Source organism: Paralichthys olivaceus, chromosome 3 (assembly GCF_024713975.1).
Source record: "Paralichthys olivaceus isolate ysfri-2021 chromosome 3, ASM2471397v2, whole genome shotgun sequence".
Taxonomy (NCBI): domain Eukaryota; kingdom Metazoa; phylum Chordata; class Actinopteri; order Pleuronectiformes; family Paralichthyidae; genus Paralichthys; species Paralichthys olivaceus.
Window position 1 is genome coordinate 2,461,428 of NC_091095.1, and position 14,580 is coordinate 2,476,007.

At 43.0% G+C, this 14,580-nt stretch overlaps 1 long non-coding RNA gene across 1 annotated transcript; it reads right to left on the reverse strand.

Moving 5' to 3' along the window:
• Positions 1-564: 564 nt before the first annotated feature.
• Positions 565-13,232, reverse strand: LOC138406955 (uncharacterized). The gene is made up of 3 exons (XR_011240338.1): positions 5,690-13,232; positions 3,099-3,172; positions 565-2,986 (listed from the first exon to the last, which is right to left on the reverse strand). It is a non-coding gene; the product is annotated as an uncharacterized lncRNA (long non-coding RNA).
• Between the last annotated feature and the right edge of the window lie 1,348 nt (positions 13,233-14,580).

Below are 14,580 nucleotides of genomic sequence, written 5' to 3' on the forward strand. Positions count from 1 at the left end.
GGGAGGATTAGAGTGCATATGTGTGGGTAGACAATTGTTTCTGTACTGTATCGTTAAGCTGCAGCATCTGAGACGGTGAAGAGGTCAATGTTTCCTGAGCAGCTTTCTTCACACAGGGTCAGGAACCTGCTGCAACAGTGTGAACTTCCTTCTCAGCACAGTTCTAATGTTAGAGGCTGTGCTTGCTTGTGTTCTGTTTTCCTGGGTTTATATAAATCCGTCCATTATCTATATCTCTTATCATGTAAAGGTCATGGGGGGGGTGAAGCCCAGCTGATGTTGGGCGAGAGGCGGGTTACACCCTGCACACGTTGCCAGTCTTTCCCTGTGATGACATATAAACGGTTTTCAGTCATGAACTCCAGGAAATTGTCGGCATAATTAGGTCTAATTTTCAGGAGTGGCATGCAGGAGGCAGGACACGGAGAATAAATTCTGGAAATGACCCGTTTCCATTAGAGAATTAATGACACAGGCGTCGGCCCCTTTCACCACAATGTCATGAATCTCGAATTTTACATCTTCGTGTCAGTTCTTCTTTTTCATGCTGAGACACTGACACTCTTTTTGTTCGCTGGCTTTCATTGAGTTTGCAGACATTACGGACGACCAGCTGACTCTGACATTTGTGTTCGCACAAGCCTCCGGAAAATATCATGTAAATGTTCAGTGCACGTCTTAAAGCACATTCACACCCACAGAACATTAACCTGAGCTGCCTGTTGTCTTTGGACTGAGGGAAGAAGCCGGAGCAACCGGAGGAAACATGCAAACTCCAGGAATGAACCCTCTTGCTGTGAGGTGACAGTGCACCACAACACCACCATTTATTTATTTTATAACCATGATTCAGGCTTAAGTGCGTCTTCAGTTGCTGTGTGATCACAACACCACTGCACAGTCGTGCTTTACTCCGCAGGGTGCCCGCACGCCTGTAACAGAGCTCTCCAAGGAAACCACACAATTCAGTGTAGCAGTATAACAGCGCATCTAATGGTTTATGGTCTTTCCAATGTTTGCTCATGCTTCAATCCCTCCCCAGGGTCATTATGGGGTCTAATATCTGTGACAGCTGCATAATAGGATTTAGAGCAGCGAGGAGGTCATTTTTTTTTTCTCTCCCCAAGAATCAACGTTGCAAAGAAGCTGAGTCAGATTTATTTGCATTCACATTTACATTTGCTCTTATCCAGAGCGATTTACTTCTGACTTCAAGCTCGAGCGTCGTGTAGGAGCTAAATCTGCTCAGTAAGTGCAGGTGAGCCGATAAAGACGCGCGCAGTCAGAGTCACTTCTGTTCAGGTGGTCGAGGTGTTAGGAGCAGAGGTGTCCTGTGAAGACACGAGTCTTCAACAGATTCTTCAGATACGGCCGCTGTGCTGATAGCATGTGGTTGCTCGATGCACCGGCAGAGAACAGACTGGACCGTGGAATACAAGAACGCACGTGTTCACTCGGGGAGCACTCGCTTCCCTTGAGGCTGATTGGCCACTTCATCACCATATTGAGATCAGATACACAGCAATGTTCTGCAAACTGCTCATATACAACACATGCATAATGCCCCCCCCCCCCCCCCCCGGTTGTGATCTGGATCTGTTGATATTGTGAGAGTTCATAAACAAACTAAAACTAATAAGCTGCCTGGATCCACCCTCTTTTTTATTGACTGCTCTGTGAGGCTAAGTGCTGCGATTACGGCTGGATCTGAAAGAGTACATAATTGAACCAATTTTTTTCCATCATCTGAGAGAACAGTTTATAATTAATTCTAAATACTTCTCAATTAGCCCTGGTAATTAGCTATGCAATTACTCGATATGGTGCAGTACAAAAGTGAATTAAAGTGAATTACATGGACGGGTGTCAGCCCTGTGCTGCAGTTTGACACATGGTGACGGAGGCCGCTGGTAAGTGGGCCGCTAAAACGCTCAGGTAGTTAATGTTAAAAAGAAATGTTTTGACATACAACATGAAAATGAGCTGCGTGTGGGAGGTTTGAACACTTTTACACAATTAGGTTGCAATTTGACGAGCGGTTGCTGACGGGGCTTCAGATCTGGTGAATGGTTCTTTCAGTTAAAAATCATAAAAACAAGATTAGGTCAAAACTGAGTGTGTGGCTGGATCGTGTCCGGCCAATGTGCAAAAGACATTTTTCAAAACTCAAAATATTCATGACGTCACTGCCTCGTACTTTCATCCGGGCCTGGCGCCTGTTTGCACATCGAGTCAGTCTGACATTACTCAGGAGCCGACGAGGTGAAGTCTGTTCAATGTCCGGTTCAACTGCTTCTGACGTTTGCGTCGACACATACAGCTCCTGCGGGTAACGTCTAGAAAAGTTCAGGGTTGCAGTGCACGGCCTCCGTCTGTCTCAAACTGCTGCTCCGCCCTCCTGTCGCTCACAGACGCAGAGGGAGGTGTGGCTCTCGCTCGCAGGGCGGAGATGATTGTCTTCTACGCCGAGGTTTCTCCAAAGAAAACAAGGTTACAGGGAGAACATGACTGATAATAAAAAAACAGTTTGTGGTGTTTTCATGTCGACCAGCGGTGCAACTCCATCACAGCTCGAGGACGTTCAGGCACGTAGCATAAAAAACAACACAGGAACATTTCCCATTGGCGCTCGTCTTGACTCGTCGGCCATTGTGGCACAGGAAGCACTTAAACAACCCACTCTCATCCATCTGTGCCTGTGGTGGAAGCCACGGCTGCAGACTCCCTCTATTCATCACTGACAGGTTGCAGATCTGCTGATGTGCAGAGCAGTAGAGGAGTCCGTGTGTGTGTGTGTGTGTGTGTGTGTGAACGAGCCTCTGATGGAGCGGGCCAGACGATGGGGGCATTTCCCACCGCAGCAGTTTGACAGTTTCACCTCTGCTGCCTGGAGATGCCTGATTTCCTGGTACCACAGGTCGTCTGGCGAGCGCCCGGTGAAAAGACCTGGATGATAATTTAACCCGTGGGACGAGGCCACCAGCAGCTGCATGATGGGAGGAAGACTTTGAGTTGTTTTCAGGATTTTATTAGTTGATTCATTTATTTTCATACAGCTGCCAAAATCATGCCATGGTTGTAAATTGGCTTGTGTTTACTTGCGTGTCTGCACGTCCTGAGGGATCCAGTCTGTTTTTCCTGCTCATTTTCTTTCCTTCCTCAAATTCAGGGTCTGAAAGTGTAGAATATCAAATCAGTTCCTCTCGTGCAATGCAAGTCAGAAACTAGATCCGTAACTATTAGATCCTTGGTTGTCCATTGTAATTATTCTCTTCTCTTTCATTCATTTTTAGTGCATCACAAATCTGAGGGTACGTTCAAATTTGAATAACGCTGGAGGAAGTGAAATAAATCATGTTTGATGAGGCAAGTGTACCTAGTTAGACGCTCGCACAGGATTTCTCCCGTGTTGTGTTTCCTGCCTCTCACGACTAACCAAACAATGCTGACAGCCCGCCACGTCGAGGGAGGCCCGGGACGCACACGAGCCTCCGAGTCTGATCAAAGCTTTTCTTACAAATGTATTCAGGCCCCGTGGTCACTCTGTTACCGAGTCAATTACATCGCCGCTAAATGTTTGGTTAATCACAGGGAAAAGAAACGCTGCCCTCGAATCATACGAGTGCCTGACTTCATTTCACTTTACATCAGCCGCTGCCGTGTCTCGGTGAAGGAGCGGAGCACTTGCTAAATCATCTGCTCATAATCTCTCCCCCAACTTGCATTAAATGGTGTGAGCGTATGGTTCTATTTACGATGACAGATATGAGACTGACAATGAAACTAATTGAAATGTTCGGCCTTGGTTCTAATTCTCCACAGTTCATTTGCACATCTACCAAAGCAACGCTGATCGGCGGTTGCGCGTGTGATTCTATATAAATATATATATATATATATATATATCTCTCTCTAACCTGCGGTGTTGACTGACTTCCAGGTGTTCGTTAAACAACCTCCGTCTATTCTTAGACAGGAGTGAAGTGAGACAGACGAGGTGATGATGGCGGTCGATGTAAAGTAATGATCTTGTCGCATTTTTTTTTTAGAAAATCCTCAAAGAACACCTCCGTGTAGCAGGTACTGCATCTGTGTGGTTACTATGGAAACTACCGACGACCCCGGTAATGTTCTCCGGCTCCTTTGGGCCAAATGACAGGATGCAGTCGGGATTATTGCAGAAAATGTCATGCAGGTGCAAACTGTGATGCAAACACATTTGCTGAGATTTCACATAAGAAGACTTTGAAAAGGAAAATACATTATTTATGAAATTAGCTCCATAGAATGAAGTGATTTTTTTAAGAAAGAATCTTTAAAATATTCTGGTTTTTTTTTGCCCAACAAATCCATTAAAAAAAAAAGAACAGTAACACAATATATTTTGTTGTGAGACTTCTCAGTTAATTGGCCAATGTTGGGAATCTGCCTACGTGAGGGGAACATCCAAAATCCTCGCAGCTCAGTGCCGACTCGCACCGGATACACAGTGTTTCCACGAAATGTAAAATCAGAAAGGAAAACGGTGCATGTTGTTGTGCTTCAGGAAAACAATGACGCGAAGCAAACACAAAGATTTCGGCCATCAGCTGTACATTTGATTTTGGTTTTAAAGATGAATCTGCGTTGACATGAAGTTACTACCTTTACGAAAAACTACTGGATCTCAGTTTTGATCTGGAACAGGGGGCGGTTCCAGGACTGTTTAACTTTCCAAAACTTCATGAACATAATCAGGCACATGAAGGGAACCGATATCTGAGTGTGTGAAGTTTAGAAACAGATTTTTGTGTTTATCTGCTCCAGTTTAAATTCAATTCATCACATTCACAACTTGTGGTTCAACAGATTTGTGCTTCACAGATGAGACCAGCTGTTTTATTCAAATATTAAATATCTTTAAACAGGATCAGAACCATCGGCTGATTCAGAACTGACGACCTGAAGAAGAAGAAGAAGAAGAAGAAGAAGAGCGGAGGAGGGATCAGTGGGTCGAGAAACGTTCAGTCAAACCTGCGTCGCAAAATCATTTGGGAAAGAGATGAGAGCCAGAGATGAAACATGACAGTTTATCAGAGAATGAATTTTCCCTTTTTAAATCTCTGCCTCTCAGTCTGAACAGAAGTGACATCTGGGCTGCTGCGATTTACACTTTCAAATAATTCACATTACGACATCACTCGTTGTTTTTCTTCTGGTGCCTCGCTGCAGCTGTCGGGGGGGGGGGGGGGGAGAGGGGGCGTGTCCAGGGTCAGGTTTAGGTCTTATTCAATTTCAAATACACTTTGACAGTTTGACCATTTTCTGGGTAAATCTATATTATAACTTGACTTGATTTAACTGTAATTCATAATTATACTTTCATTTAATAATTTTCTAATTTTCTAAGTTACAATGACATGTATATGTAAGTTAACTTACTTTTAATCTTATATTTATGTGACAATTATGATAAGACAAGTACAGATTGAGTAAAAATGGTATGGTAGTGAGTTGAAGACTTGTTAAGACAAGTTATGATACAAAACACATCTGTGAGACAAATAATCTTTATTTTAATTTGGTAAAAAGCTAAATATATATCTATATACATTTCTCTTTTCTTCATTCCTCATCGTCACCAACACAAAGACGAGAGTCGAACATGTACAAATGATATGAGACCTCTGAGTCACCAGTGAACTCTCACCCAGCTCCTGATCCACAGTGTGGGTGATGGTTAAACACGTTCCATTTCTCCACTGGTTCTCAAACTGGAGAGAAATGTCCATCGTCTGCCAAGCTTCCTGACGGCGGACAGGCTCAGAGGGAGCGGCTGAAATGTTCTAACATGGATATAATTCATCAGGGGGAAAAAAAAGTCCTTTTAAATCCGAACCGGGCGCTGAGTCTGTACCGTGGTGCCGTGTGCTTAGACCCAATCAATCCTCCGTACCGTGAGTTATCCGGGGCCACCGTGTGCCGAGCCCACAGCATCTGGCACAAAGTGCAGAACACACAGCTGCCTGGCAGCAGAGGTCCTGAGCACTGAGTGTACTTTGGAGACAACCCAATTCCAGCATCAGATTTCAGATGTGTGCCATTCCGCTGATTACATCAGTGCAGAGGATTAAGCTGTGATTTTATATAATACTTATCTAATGGCTTAGCATTTCCGAGTAAGACACATTTATTTCTGCGGGAGCCGACTTAATAACTTGCAATTTCCTTTGGAGCCACAGAACTGTGCCAATGAATAATGGCTTGAAAGGCTCACAGAGGAAGATTACGAACAGCCCCACTCGTCTTCGCTGGTGTCCTGCAGAAACCAGACATCTCACATTTTTTGGAAGTTTGTTTTCCTTTCACTGCCGTCGACAGCTGACATTATCGTCTGTGCTCCGAAAAGGTTTGGTGATGTGGGATCTGAGCCAAGCGGCTGATGGGCTAAATCAACGTTTCTAACTTTTATTTATTTATTTGAAATAAAAAAAGTTAAGTTTGCAGCAGAGGAAGGTTTCTGCACGACACTGATGGCAGGAAGTCACTCAGGGGAAAAGCAATATTGGTGCGATATTATCCGACAGCAGATGGAAGGATAACGTATGCTGATTGCACCTGCCAAACAGATCAGTGCGAGAAAAGCAGGAAATACTTGTGACCTGCAGTGAACATGAAAATGGAAAATGATAATGGGCTGACAGAAGCCAACATGTGCAGCAGTTACATATAAAATAGTGAAACCAAACTAATCCCCATGAAGATCTAATAATAAAGGTATTAATTGCATTCAGCTGCTTTTGAACTTCTCATTTTACCGTTAAATAAAACACAAGGCATTGATTTAATGAGATTTTAATTAAAAGTAAAATACCAACCACTAGGGAGTAGGAGCCCGTTTTGTTCTTGGATGCAAAACAATATCAATTTAAAGAAATTAAAATCCACACTCTCACACTAATACTGTATGAATACACAATAACTCAGCTCTATTTATGAGCAATAGCAGGATAAACACAAAACTCAGAAGTTTGACACGAAGCAGTGACGAAGAAGTGATAGTTATTTTCATTTTTGGTCCATTTTCAAAATAAAAATAATTTAAAAAGGTAAATTCTATATTAATATTGTATTTATATTATTATATTTATATATATTTTTAGATTTATATTTAGTAAACCTCTAATAAATATTTTGATTTATAATTATGCACAACAATATCCTAACCACGAGTTCATATTTGCAGTGATCAGAATTAGATTTATTTACCATTCACCTGGAATTTGTGTGTAATTATACAGCAAAACAAACAGATCATTAATGTACATAATTAAAGTGTGTCACATAAATATCATTCTGTCAGTATTATAAAGTCAAAGTGACAGAGTGGCCGAGAGGTGAGCTGACACAGTCATTTAGCTCATAATGCTCCTGCCAACATTCAATTATCCGGCCAGGGACCAGATATGATGAGTGTTCACACCTGTCGTTACCCAGATCCAGCTCCAGGTCTGTTAATGAGCTGCTGGAATCTCTTTTTCCAGCCTCAGAGGTTTTGCAGAAAACATTCCAACCCCACAAACGATTCCCCGTCTGGTCGACTAATACGAATGAGGATGAGACTCCAGGTTCTGAAATACTGTCTTCCCTTCATTTCTTCTCCTTTGGACTCGATGGTGATGAGGTTACGCATCATTTGACTTTAAAAACAAAACAAAAACAAAATGTATTTGCAAAGAAGAGGAAAAACTATATGAGGTAACAGAAATCTGAATTTATATTCATGGGCTTCGAAGAAGGAGAGTGTTGTGTAATAAGACGTGCACTGGCAGAATGGGCAGCGTCTCCTCCTCTCTGGGTAAGAAACATTGAGAACAACATGATATGAACTAAAATTTAAAAGTGGCTCCAAAAGGGAACCCACCCCCTGGTGGCTGGCAGCAGTATAAATCATAATCCCTTCCTCCTCCGCGTTAGCAGTTGGGACATAAAAAGTAGAAATACACGTAGAATCGATTTTTCCCAAAGATGCTTTCTATCATTTAGGTAGTTGATGCATTTTTCAAGCTTCGAGATTCTTATTTTGATTTAATGAATGAAACAAATTTACGGTGACATCACTTCCTGTGCTGCTGCAGACAAAACTACAGCAGTGTGAACAGTGTACATCTGATCCATCCTACTCGCAGATCCCTGAGCTCGGCGTCATACTAAACACGCTAATATCATGAAAACAGGTACACATCAGTGTTGTGTGTGTAGCACAATGTAGCCAGTGTTCGGACGGGTCTTTACAAAACGCAACACACAGGAACCTGAGATGAAAAGAAGATGACAGACGATAGGCCTCGTCTAATCTCCGACATGTCGGCAGCTCACATCCTGGTTTGTGGGGCTCTCTCGTCTCAGCGACGTGTTGAAAGTTCTGCTGTTTCTGAAAGGGCAGCAGTGACATCAAACCCACCGGGAAGAAGCCATTTAGTTGTCCCGCGGCAGAAGGAGGGGGGATAAAAATTTGACAGGGGGAGCGATTGGAATGACAGATAAGGGGGAGGAACAATAACGTAATGCGTGTTGTCAGGCTGAGGATATTAGAAAGAGAATAAGACCCTGTCCGTCAGAAAATGCTCCTGTCTCGTTCAAAGCCTTTTTTCTGGAGAACGTCTGAAATACGAGGAAGGGACAGTTCTGTCTGTTTTCTGTTTTCACATCAAGATAAGATTGATTTGTTTATTTCTCTCCGGGTCGTGATCTTATTTCACAGATTTTCAGGGTCTTAATAACGATTTAAGTGTCAGTGAGATAATGTTGATTCATTAATTCATTTTAAACGGACAGTCTTTATTTCTGGCATCGACCACAAAGTCCTTCAGTGTTTGCTTCATTCACTCATCCGTAAACATTCATCGTTCACACGCTGATGACGCAGCATCAGAAACAACGAGAGGGTTAATGTCAAGATACTTCAACGTGTACAAGATATACTAGGTACTTCAACAAATACTCTGCAAGAACCAGGAACATTCAAAACCGTATTTGGTAAATTTACGTAACGTACTTTGACTTTTTTAGTTTGACAGGTCTTGGTGGGGTTAACGACCTATACTGCAGCCAGCCACCAGAGGGCGATCAAGATATTTTGGCATCAGGTTTGGTGAGCAGTCGTCGTGAATGCATTAAAGTCACGTTTGAAATGTCCTATTATGTGGAATATAGGACAGTGTTTCAGTATAGCTGAAATATTTTCGCATGTGGATAACAGGAACTCCCAATAAGCCTTCCTAAATTAATAGATACTGAAATATCCCATATTGATTTGGCGTCTGTGCCGTGTCCAACAAACGAAGACATGATTAGACCCCAGAGTCACAGCGCTGCCGCTGTTCTTGGTACTTTGTCCACGTTTACTTTCGTTTTTTCCAAAACGTTCGGTAACTCCTGCCGATGTAACACGTCGGTCTCTGGTGAGCTCAGCAGATCGGGCCTCCTGAATGACCGGCGCTGATTGCAGTCGTCATGGTGATTAGCTTGAATATCCGCCTGTGCCAGGGAACAGATGGACAGAAATCACCAGCTCAATGTTGTGCAGCCGAACAAATGTGGGCTTTTGGCAGGAGGACCGTTGTTGTTGCTCAATTTTCACGGTCCAGACGTTCATGCAGGTTCACCGAGAGAGAAAAAGTTTTTTTTTCCACCAGAGCAGACATCGTTTCTCCTCGGCTAATGAGAGGCAAACCCCCTCACCACCTCGTCTTCAACCCAAACTCTTTGTTGAGGAACAATCAGAATGATTAATGTCCCGAAATGGAACTGCTGAGTTTCGGCTCGCCTGATAACCTCACCCGAATTCAGCTCAGACCCAATTGTCTCGTAATAATACTATGCCGCATTTTGAATGAAATTGCCAACAATGAGCTGGCTCCTCCATATTATACGGAAAAAGGGTCATTTAGCTGCATTGACGGAGCGGAGGGCCAGGTGCTCTTAAATCCTCTTGAGATGATAGATGCATTTTCTGTCTTGAGCAACAATCAGCCGTTCTCATTCAAACACTGATATCCCTCCGTGCAGAGCTCTTCACGTCCCGTAATTTTAAATTAAAGCCACATTTCTTTGTTGAACAGAAAATTGGCGAGGAAGTGTCACGCTGCATATCAAAAGGAAGTGCAGCTGTGGATCGACGTGCTGTCACGTAGCTGCTGAAACAGAACATTGGATGTGAAAAAGTGCACATTTACAAAGAAGATGTCTAGAAATTGGAAGCCAAGCATTTGGGGAAAGTTCAACTTTCTTTTTTGTCTGTTTGTTTGGTAAATTCTTCCAAAGGCCCCGATGTACCAGGACGGCTATATAGTTTTTCTTTCGTCCTGTGTGCCATTTCCCATAATGCACACCTAGCGTCTAGTATGACGCCCCCATCACAACAGTAAAGCGAAGAAGAGGCCGACTTTTCCTTCACGTGTTGGAAACTTTATCAGGAGGTGGACCTGAGTGTCTCAGACAGAGGCTGAAAAGAGGAGCTGCAGCAATGGACAGTTTTAAGAAGAAGAAAAACATTTTCAATTTTAAATGATCGACCTGAATATGAGCAGAAAGTGTAAAGGATTGAACCTACAGGTAAAATCAGGTCGTGCAACTGTGTGGAGAGAGGAACTGAATGAACACAAACAGTTAAAACGAACCTTTTTTCCTGCATCATTAAAACTTTCACATCATTTTATCACCTTCATCAGGATGAATTCCTCCTGAATCGCACATCGCAGCATGAACCCCACAATCCCTCCAATGATGTGGCCGATAGATGTGATGTTAATGTTTCAAATACATCGGTATTGACGAGACACCCTCCACGGTGAAATAAACAGGGTCACATGACGTTGGAGAAAGAAGCGTTAGTGTGCCAACTGCAGATGTTTGGTTTTATTTTTCACGTGCACTTGCAGCAAGTGAGTAAATGGCACAGCTAATTTCCCAGCTCAGTGCCGTGTTCATTGCTCTGTGCATAATGAGCTTTTGATTTATTCTGCTGATCAATTAGTTTTTGTTTCTTAAATTGGACACATTTAACACTTGAATCGCTGTGACACTAAATATGCAATTCTGTGGCATAATTGATATCATTATGAGTGGCTCGTTAACCTGAGAGGACGATGTAGGTTATGTTAAAGTTCTTTCTATGTATCGCACACAGGAGTTGGCTTTTTGTAAAAAGTAACGCTGCTTCTTTTATTCTCATGGTGGGAAGGAAAAATAAAATAAGTCGGAGGAAAACACTTGAAGGACTTTTGAAACAGAAGAGGTGAGAAGAGGCGGAACAGCTTCGCCTCTGCTGATAGTCCGCTGCTGATTACACACATTTGTCTCCAGCATAATTTTGCATTGTATTTCACTTTGGCTGAAAATGTTTCTACCCTCCCCTGCAACCCACCGCTGGGACTTTACTGACTTACAAGCAAAAAGCCGATTCCCAAACAGCACTGCTGCAATTAAAAGGACCGAAAAAATGGTTGTGGTCACCACAGGCTGAAAACCACAGACATGTTATTAGAAGGGATTCTTTTTCTGTTGTTATTAATCCCTTAGTTCAAAAACACTTGGGTACAGAACATTTGTGCCCTGGTTTTATGTTGTGTAATTAAGGAGACAGCACAAAGCTTAGCTTAGCAACAGTGCAGATAATAAGCCCCGAATAAAGACACAGTGACACACGACCCGGTTAGAACATCAATGTTAAATCATGCATAAACCCACATAATAAAATAACCACACAAACAGAGCACATGTTTTAAGTTGTGGCTCGTTAACCATTGTTCCTTCATTAGTCAACTACAACTGACCACGGGATCAATGTGACTTCATCATGCACATTACATCCCAGACTGTTTACTGAGTAAACCTGCTAAAAACGAGAAGTGACCTCAGCTCCTGTTGCATCTTGGATGATACGAATATACAAACAATTTCAAAATCATTCACGCACGTCGTGTTGCGTTTGAGAAGATGCAGGCAAAAGGTGCTTTCGTTTTGATAACGATCCCGTATGTCCAATCTTCATGTGGCGGCCGACACCAATAGGAAAACAAACTCCGAGCTGTCCACTCGAGATGGGATCGCCACACACGTATGTTAATACCAGTTATGAACAAGGTTGAAACTGAAAATGTCAAGTCATCCCATTTAACTTGGGCCTGAGTGAGCAGCGTGGCCCCGGGGCTGCAGCACTTGTTTGTAGTCTGAGAGACTTTAAAAGATGGTGTCGATACGTTATTGAGCTGTTTTCCTCGTCTCTTTATTCCAGAGATCATGATTCCCCTCTCAACTCTCCGCTCTCATCCACTGGCTTAATGTTCTCCAAAATACATCTGAAATTCTCCTCAGGGTTTTAACTTTGCTTTTTCTTCATCCGTCCTTGATCCAGGGGGCTGTCACTCACACGGGTCACGGTGTACAGAGTGTGTTACAGATGCATTATGGGGCATATCTGGACACATTTGAAATAGATGAACAATCCAGTTGTAATGCTAAACATTGTGTGTCAGTGGATAAGATGGATAAATGGGCGGTAAGGATGGACAAATAAAGAATTTAGTTTTCCTAACATTACAAACACTGTGATTTTGGACAAATGTTCAGTTTGGCTCACTGAATTACTCCAGCAACTATTTCTACAAAATTGAATAGCATTCCATCTGACACTCATGTTCCCTGAATGAATCCGAGCTTATCCTCTGACTTTCATTCAGAAGGTTTTTACTTCATGTTCACGTTTCCCCTAAAAACTCTGTCGTCTCTCGAAAATAGCCGCGGCTCACATGCAAATTTATTCCGCTCCTGCTCAGACAGTTGGTCCGACCTCAGATAAACTGTGTCGAGCACAAATATCGTGAAGCATAATATATGAATCAGTTCTTCTTTCAAAGTCCCTCAGATTCCTTCCCTGTGGAGACTATGGAGACGACAAACTAAACTAAATCCATCCATCAATTTTCTGCTGCTTTTCTGCTAAAGGTTTTGGTTGTGGTGGCAGAAGGTGACGCAGGGTATCGCAGATGTCCGTCTTTCCAGCATCTGTCTCCAACCCAGGTCACACCCCTTCAGTGACTTCTGAGTCCTCGTCGGGTTTCACACTGTGCCTGGAAATGGAAGGAGCCCAGGAGGCACTGAGAATAGAAGTCCACCTCAACTGGTTCCTTTAGGAATGAAGCTATCTCCAAGTCTTTGTCCAGCCTCCCTCATCGTGGCAGCTTCTATCAATCTCATTCTTTTGGTCACGACTCAGGGACGAAGAACGTCCGGTCCAGAGCCTTCATTGCTCCAGATGCTGCACCAGAGATACTGAACTATTATTCAACAACGAGTTGTGACGTGGGAATAAGAACTATCTCTGCGTGTTACCGTCGTCATCAGAGTCACATGTTTAAAAAGTCATTTCAATGTGACACTGGATGAGATGATGTCATTGTCAGCGCTCCATGTTGTTGTATAACATAAGTAGAGCAAATGTGATGAACAACTTCTGTGTCACATGACGTGCTATGTCATCACAGTGGCACTCCACTGAGAGAGCAAAGAGAACAACTGCAAGTCTCAGGCTGCACATGCATGATAGATGACGGGGCCATGCTACAGTGATCACACTTGCTGCGTGAGATTGACTTGCCAAGCGTCTTCTCTTCATTACTTTTTAAATGACTTCACTGTCGACTGCAGGGAAGAGGATGCTTTCACATTTCTGCGAGTCTCCGAGCTCGCCGGCTGAACCTTGCGGGCAGCCGATATTCGCTGACTGACGCTGAGCACATGAAATATTTGAACTTCTGAAGCTTTTGTGAGAAACCTGACTTGAAAATGCAGCGCGACAGATCAGCATGTCAGAGTGATGTACAGGCTCTAATGCAGGCGGTGAGGGGGAGTCGTGAGGCCACTGACTTCACAGGTCCACAGCCACAGAAGCCTTTTGTGATCCTCAAGTGTATATTTATGAATAATTCATACTTTCATTTCACACTGCTGCGGTCTTTGGATTTGATCTGAATCTCCAAATACTGCAAACAAATTAAATCAACCTTTCTCGCAATGTAGTGCGACAGAATTTGGCGCAATAGACAAATAATTTCCAGGCTGAGACTTTGAGAATTGCTGTAATTTTTGTTTCAGCTTTGACAGTTGACAGAGCAGCTGTGTAGAAAGGAGCATTTGCTGGATAAACAGAGTGCATGAAGATGTATATTTAAATTCCTTCAAGGGCAATGGGGCCAGTTGCATCAGTGCAGAAGCAACTTGCACACGCTCTTTATCTAAAGATAGAATTTTGGAAGCAGAGGAAGAAGCACACTTCTTCATACAACAGCATTGTACCCCCCAAAGCAACAACAAAACAACAACACAACTTTTCTGCGTGAAGATTTTTGTGTAGGATGCATTTCGGCACTTACAAAATTTGCTGAAAGGCAAAACAAAACATTCTATACCGTTGGACCCCATCCTCCTGTTTATCCATGCAAACTAAGATTCAGGGAATGAAATCTCCAGTGTCTTGTGCTGGCCTAGATAGGATTACAATCAAAGGGAGTCTGAGCAGAGAGCCCATCCCCTTTGCTG